Below are 8493 nucleotides of genomic sequence, written 5' to 3'. Positions count from 1 at the left end.
CGTGGGATGCAATATCAGAGAACTCAGATGCCATTTAGGTCTTAAGCATGGACAGCCAAATTTCAGGGGAGACCCCTTGTTCAATGGCTGCAAGTGCTTGAGCAATCACAATCTTGTCATTTGTTTGTTGGGTTCTGAGCTTGCAAACTAACCAGAGCATAAACACAAGTCCACAGCAGACGACAGCAGCCAATAAAACCACCCCCACCCATTCCTTAAAATAAGAAAAAGCAGATGAAATCCAGGAGGAGAGACCCTCTGTCAATGACAGGTCCACTCGTGTCGAGTTGATCCTGAGAACAGCTGCTCTCAGGGCCTCAAGGATCTCATCGATTCTTTCAGACCAATTTCCTTTAAGATACAAAGAAATCTGCCTAGACAAATTAGCAAACATGTAAATATTGATTTTTCCCAAAGGAGGAAATATGTGTGACATCCATTCCCAGCTCAAAGAACGGGAGCTAATAGTGGAGCAGGGCTGATAGCCTAGCCCTTGTAAAGAGTGTGATGACTGAGTTACGGGCCAGGTTTTTGGCCACCAGTGAGAAGAAATAATACTTTTGTCTGCTCCTGTATCTAAAATTCCCTTAAATTGTTTCCCTTCTATAACTAACACTATAACTAACTCCAAGGATGGCCTGGAATCTAAAGGCATTATTAAGTAAGCAGAATCATATCCAGTAGAACCAATCCCTCTGGCAGCTCGAGGAATACCAGAGGAAGGAAAACAGCCATGTAGGCTTGGCAAAATTATTAGTTGAGCTATTCTGTCCTCTTGTGATATAGAAAAGACACCTTGAGGACAAGAACAGAGAACCTGAAGTTCTCCTTTATAATCCTGATCTACAACTCCAGGGTGGACAATAAGACCTTGTAGGCTGCAAGAGCCTGCCTCGTATATCTCTAATTGAACGACAGTCCTTAGCCCAATGATATCCTTTTCCACATTTAGTACATAATCCTGGTGCTGTCCTCTTTTATAGGGGCTCTGCAGTCCTTATTTAAATGTCCTGGTTTGCCACAATTAAAGCAAAGTTTGAGCTCAGTTGAATCTGAGCGCCTCCTCCCCTGCAGAATGGCTGCTGCCAATCCAGCATTAGTAAGCGGCCCTCCAAGTTCACAGCAAACCTTAACCAGTCCTGTAACCCCTTACTCTTTCTAGGTGTGATTGCTGATCTGCATTCCTGCATAGCTTGTTCATAAACCAGCTGTTCAATTAAAGGCATAGCTGCTTCTGGGTCTCCAAATATCCTCCCTGCTGCCTCCGTCATTCTGGCCACAAAGTCTGAGAAGGACTCCTGTGCACCTTGAGTAATCTTGGTCAAATGCCCACTTGCCTCTCCCTTCTTAGAGAGTACCTTCCATTCCTTAACAGTGGCAGCTGAGATCTGAGCATATGCTCCCCAATGATAATCTGTTTGGTTAGCAGCATGCTGCTCCTGACCTGTAAGTAATTCAAACGTCCACGCTCTTTGGTTCCCTTCCATGGTGGCATTGGCCCTTGCCTACGTCTGGCAGGAGTCCTGCCACAAGGCTTTCCACTCAACATACATTCCCATACTGGGGGATGCAGCTTTTACTACAGTCTGCCAATCACCAGGAGTCATAGCGTGATTCACAAGCCTTTCGACTTGTGCTATAGTGAAATTAGCGCTGACTCCATAATTACGAACTGCTTCTGCAAGCTCCTTAATCTGTATATACTCTACCAGAGCGTGAACATGCCCTCCCTCAGCTCCTTCAAAAACTGGGAGCGCTTCCTGCACTTTTCTCTGTTCCTCTTTTGGAATGAATGAGTCTGAATGGTATCTCTTCACATAAGGTTCTGAATGGTACCTCTGCACATAAGGCTGAGGTGCACTAGGACCCTGAAGCCGACAGTCCAGAGGCCGAGCAGCAAGCTGGCTTTCACCAGCCGCTTTTTGCCTTTTTCTGGACTGAGTAGCTCACTCTTTATCTTGCTGGTACCTTCTCCCTTATAACGAACTGCTTCCTCCTCCAAGTCCGTTTCTTCAGAGGAGCTAAGTCCTTCATCTGATTCTGAGCTACTAAGAGCTAGTCGCTTAAACTCATCGAGTGGCGGGTATAAGTTCCTTCTCCTAGAAACCTCTGCTGATTGATCTTTTTTTTTTCTTTTTCCTTCTCCTTCCTTCCAATCTCTCCCCAGGTATTCTTCCCTGACATTAACTTTTCCTCAGGTTCAAGATCCGTAGAAAGGCCTGTATGCTTAATTGGTGCACCATGTTTCCTCTTTGCTCCTACTCTCTCTCCCTGCTTTACCTCAGATAGACTGTCTTGAATTTCATCCAGAATTCTCTGCCCTGCCTTAACCACTTGTTGACATGTGAAAAGGAACAAAAAGGCTTCTAACACTGGAGAAAGTTTAAGGCCAGACATACCTCGTAAATCTGTAATGTGTCCCGCAGTTCTGGTTCCGCCTAGCGAACGAGGGATCTCCCTTGCGCCGGTGTGATGGTAGTTCCTGGGTTTCGGCGCCACTTATTGCCCGAGCTTTTGACCCTGCCAGCAAGAACACACTCAGGACAACCGGAATCTTCTGCGGCAAAGCTTTTATTGCTTACTTATCAGGATGGAAGACCCCGAACCAGGAAAATGACGCTGCTTATATAGCCCACAGCATGACGTTTCAGCACTTGATGTGGCGTGACAGCTCCTGATTCATTGCTCGCCCATCACCCCATTACTACACTGCGAGATGGGCAGTGACTAGGCGTGAGTTCACTCTTGCACTTGCGCATAAGGCTTGTTTACTAGTCAGGTGCAGTGGAAGCCAGCGCCATCTTATAATGGCGATTGCTCACAGCACACATGCGATTGCTAGCTGCACGGCTCTCCAAAATAAATAAATAGGTATATATGACATTTCCAATCATCCAATTTTATGTTACCTGAAAAACAAATAAACAATATTCTATGCTCTTAAGGAAACATCCTAGGACATTATTATGAAAAATAGAAAGTTACCTTTGCCTCTGTCATACAATATAATTAGAAGTATATATAAAGATCAATTGCTGAAATTAAATTTTAATATTAATATTTTGCTAGAGTGCAAGTAATCATCATGCTTTTATATTTATACTCACACAAAAATTTAATACGTCGGTGCATCTTTTGTCGTCTGTATTTTTTCTTTCCTTTTTTTTCTTTTTTCTTTTGGTTTTTTGAGACAGGGTTTCTCTGTATAGGGCTGTCCTGGAACTCACTCTGTAGACCAGGCTAGCCTCGAACTCAGAAATCCGCCTGCCTCTGCCTCACAAGTGCTGGGATTGAAGGCATGTGCCACCACGCCCGGCTCTGTATTTTTTATATTAACAAATTTTAGACATTTAATATGTCTTTATGTAAAGAATATGCTGTTGAGGCCAATTTTCAACTATTTTTTCTGAATTCATAATCTTGTACAATTTTATATGAAAATGATACTTTAATATATCTATCATAGTTAACTGGAGGGTCACGTGCATGTTACATAACCTGATGTCTTCATCCACTAAAGCTATCCTTTGGCATTTAAGGATTTGCACACATATAATTTGATCTTTCCCCCCAAAACATATGTCTTTCTTCCTTAGAGATCACAATTTGAACCTTGTGTTTAGGAGATGTTCAAAAGAAAGGAGGTTCTCATATTTCGGTTTATCTATCACAGATGTTAAAATGTAGCTTGTAGTCAAATGCTGGACAGGTGGATAGCTGTCACTCCACATGAAACAACTGCACTTACCTCACTCCAGCTCCCCTATATTTTATGATCTTGCTTATTGATAATGGCAACATAAATTTCTGAAGTTACAGCAGTTGCAACTCTCTTCTTAACATTTTTATTTTATCTGTCAGTGCATCCTGCAGAACTCTGCTCTGGAGTATTATACAAGAGACTCTTCTATGGCTTAACTCCTTCCCCCAGTCTTAAACTTCTAGCAGCCTATCTTGCTTCCACAGGCACCATAGAAGTCGGCACATCTGGATCCATACTGATTTTACTCTGTACAATGCGTGAGGAGATGACACACAGAGAAAAATGGCGGTGTGTGGATCCTTGAAAATGAGGACTCTCCTGTGTGAATTCCTACAAAGAACTACCCTTTCAGCACCTTGAAACTGTCTCAAAAAACAAAAAAGAAAAGAAGGAAGAGAGTAAGGGAGGGAGAGAGGAAGTTAGGGAAAAAAAAAAAACTGCCAGAGGTCTCCCCTACACAATTTGTAAGCCAGCCCTCTAATTTTAAAGGACCAAATTCTGCCAACAATCTCAGTAAACAGGAAAAGGATTGCCCTTTGCAGGGAAGAATAACTAATGACTTCAGCATTTTGATATGGTGCCTAGAACGTCAGCCACAGCTGTACTGTGAAGTACCAGCCGGCTATCTGGAGGATTCTTGCCACGAAAGTCATATTAAAATGACTCCACATAATGCGCAGGTCTGAAAAAAGGATCCTCTGGGTTAAACAGTGCTTTAATCTGTTGACAGCATTTTAATTTTCTCCTTCTGAAGAATCTCTAAAGGAGACCCTGCGGAGAGCGAAAGCAGGTCAAGAGCAAATGAAAAGTGAAGGTTCTGCTTTTTCAGAACCAGGATAAATCTGTTAATTATTCCAGCCCTGAAAAAAATGTAGGCAAATTTTAATTCACTAACTGCTGAAAGCCTGCTATCAAATAAATTGATTAGCAGTGCTCATAATCAAAAGCTCCAGATTAGTGGTTAATTTGTGGAATCAATTAATAGAAGTATTTATCAAATATATTTGCCTCCAAAGAATGACAAAGCCATTTTGAGATGCTCTGGGCTCTTGAAGATAAGCCTTGTACACTAGAATATGTAGTGATTTCTAGGGATATAGAGTTTAGACAATTGTTTCTTTATTTCTCATTTCAAGAAATGTATTCATAAGTATACGGATTTAATATTTTCCTTTTGAGTCACAAGATAAGTGTAAAATATATATAATAATTTAACTGATAGAACATTTTACACAGTAATATATTAAAGTGTCCTATAAGGCAAATTTCCCTAGATATTTATAAAAATTCACTTAAAGTGTATTTTTCCAAATTAATAAAAAGAACAAGTAACCTAAACATCAATTATCTGTAACAAATATTCAAATTAAATGTATCATTCAAATTAATGGTAGTGAATCTACTTGTTTTTCTAATATGGTGATTGTGATGGTTTGTATATTCTTGGACCAGGGAGTGGCACCATCTGGGAGTGTGGCCTTGTTGGAATAGGTGTGAACTGGTTGGGATGGGTGTGTCACTGTGGGTGTGGGCTTAAGACCCTCACCCTAGTTGCCTGGAAGTCAGTCTTCCACTAGCAGCCTTTGGAATACATTGTAAAACTCTCAGCTCTGCCTGTGCGATGCCTGCCTGGATGTTGCTGTGCTCCCACCTTGATGATAATGGACTGAACCTCTGAATCTGTAAGCCAATCCCAATTAAACATCATTCTTATAAGAGTTGCCTTGGTCATGGTGTCTGTTCACAGCAGTAAAACCCTAACTAATACAGTGATTAATACAAATTGTTGAAAATAATTTATAGGAATTAAAAAATACAAAAGAACCACTTTTAAATATATTTATTGAAAGAAGTTCCTCATTACAATACATTTTGTTTCTGTTCTTATGTACTACAAGAATTTTTAAAAAATTTTTATTAGATATTTTCTTTATTTACATGTCAAGTATTATCACCTTTCCTGGTCCCCCCATCAAAAGCCTCCTATCCCATTCCCTCTCCCTCTGTTTCTATGAGGATGCTCCCCCACCCACCCACCCACCCACCCACTCTTGCTTCCCCATCCTGGCATTCCCCTACACTGGGGTATCAAGCCTTCATAGGACCAAGGGCCTCTCCTTCCACTGATATCTGAGAAGGCCATTCTCTGCTGGAGGCATAGGTCCCTCCATGTGTACTCTTTGGTTGGTGGTTTAGTCCCTGAGAGCTCTGGGGGGTCTGGTTGGTTGATAATGTTGTTCTTCCTATGGGGTTGCAAACCCCTTCAGCTCCTTCAGTCCTTTCTCTAACTTCTCCATTGGAGACCTGAGTGCTCAATCCAATGGTTGGCTGCGAACATCTGTATTTGTCAGGCTCTGACAGAGCCTCTCAGGAGACAGCTATATCAGTTTATGTCAGCAAACTCTTCTTGGCATCCACAAGAGTGTCTGGGTTTGGTCATTTTCTCACAATAAATGATCATATAAAATCATTTTACATTAGTGATGTTTGATTATAAACTAAAAGAGATGACCTATTATTTGTTCTGTGGGGACAAATAAATTGTAATTTCACCTTTATTCTAATGTTTCAAAATGAATGCTTAGTTTAAGCCTTCTTTTTCAAAACTAAAAAACATACTACGTTAGTACTTTACGAATTATTGAAATAACTTTTCAAATTTGAACTCATGCTTGCTGAAGAGACCACTATATTTTGATATACCAATTCATCATTTAAAATATGAATGTGAGAATAACTAATTATGCAAAATAGTGTCAGAAGTGTCACAAATGATAAATTGAGTAGATAGTAGCATATTGAGATTTACTATACAAGTTACAATATGAACATTGACCATTTTTAAGAAGCCAGAAAAACAATACTAAACACATTAGAGAAGGAAATAATTACAACCTAAATCTAACATTCAGTTGAGAACAATATATGAGAGTATAATGGTTACATTCATTAGATGTTGGACAGTGGTGAGATATTAAATGGCAAAAAATTAATGAACTGAAACACACAAAAAGACTCTATTTGAAACAAACTGCTAAGAAAACAGAAAGTGAAAGGAAAAGAATGTTCAAGCACTGAGAGCTGACATCAGACAGGCTAATGAATGCATAGTTAGAGACCTTTAAAGAGAGGATGGAAGTAAGCAGAGAGTGTCCATGCACTGTGACATCAGGACAAGGCATCTTATGAACACAGAGTTAGAGCCTTCCAAAGTGATGGATCAAACAAAATTTAAAATTAATATTAAGAAGTAATTCATCTTTAAAATGTAAATCTAAACACTTTAACTTTAATTAAGATTCAACTACAGCAGTACCAAAAGGGACAATCAAAGCACTAATATCTAATGTCACTGTTGGAAAAGAAGCAAGAACTAAATCAGTGTTCACAATCCCCAACTTGTAGTAAACCAAAGACAAAATATCAAATTAAACACAAATAATTATATAATAATACATATCTAAAGAAATAGTGAAAAGAAAAAGTTGACTCGTGTTAAGGAATGGATCTTTGCTACCCCAATAGATTCTTCAGGTATCAAGAGATAGGGGAAGGGGAACATAAATTATCTGGTAAAGTGTATAAGAACCTGAGTTCAGACTCCCATCACCCATCCAAAATGGTGGACCTAGTGGTGTCTGTCTGAATCTCTGAGATGGGCAGGGCAGAGACTGTTGGCTTCTGGATCTTACTGGCCAGCTAGTCTAGCTAAAGCAAGATGTTTATTGAAAAAACAGTATCTCAGAAAAGGAAGAAAAAATTAAGTGGAGAGCAATTAATGATAACTCTCAAAGTCAACCTCTAGCAACCACACGTGCATGCACATATACAGATGTACACAGTCATGGACACATCCACATGTACATACACACACACATACACACACACACGTACCACATACACACAATAACAAAAAAAATTATAATAGCATAAACATTAAAAAATAATCAATACTTGGCCAGGCCATGAAGTGCAGGCAGCAGAAGATGCCCATTGCTCAACAATATAGCAACCCTGCCCACAGTGGAAGCCACTAAGCTATGCACATATGTAGTGAGGAGATGGGAGGAAAAGAACCAAAATGATTTGAGCACTATGAAGACAGGTGGAACTAGAGATGCAAGGATGGAGAGAAATAGCCTGTTGTGAGTAACTCCCTTGTCACTTGAGGTCGTGGTGAAGTCTCAGCCCATGCTGCCACTGTCTGGGTCCATGGCCATACAGCAGTCTGTGTCATATTACCATTAAAGACCATGCTGACTTCCTTGGTCTGGGACCATATTGATGTCCAAAGGTAGGACAATATCTGCCACACCCCTCAATGACTGCAGCACTTGGGAAAGCTAGCCCTAAACCTCACCAAGGAAGCACAGTCCCTGGTGTGTGTGTGTGTGGGGGGGGGAGGATCATGGGTAAACTGGACCTGAGGGTATGGGTAAAAGAAAATTGGTCCCACCACTTGTCTGCTGTGAGGTGGTATGTGTGCAGGGACAATACCCTCCTTATCTAGCCCTTCATGACCTATGGCAGGTGAGAAACCTGGCCTAGGGTTTAAAAGAGCTGGAATTCTGACTCTGCTTCTTGATGGCTGCAGCATCTGGGAGAGCAGAGGTCTGCATCTCAACTGGGCAGCAGAGTAGACTTGGCCCTGATGCTATGTGTTTGAGTGAGCCCATGAGAGCAGGAGAGCTGTTCTTGCTTCTTACCAACTGCTGCATTTGGATGAGCAA

This window comes from Mus musculus, chromosome 12 (genome assembly GCF_000001635.26).
Source record: "Mus musculus strain C57BL/6J chromosome 12, GRCm38.p6 C57BL/6J".
In the NCBI taxonomy this organism is placed as follows: Eukaryota; Metazoa; Chordata; class Mammalia; order Rodentia; family Muridae; genus Mus; species Mus musculus.
Note: the sequence above shows the minus strand (reverse complement) of the source record.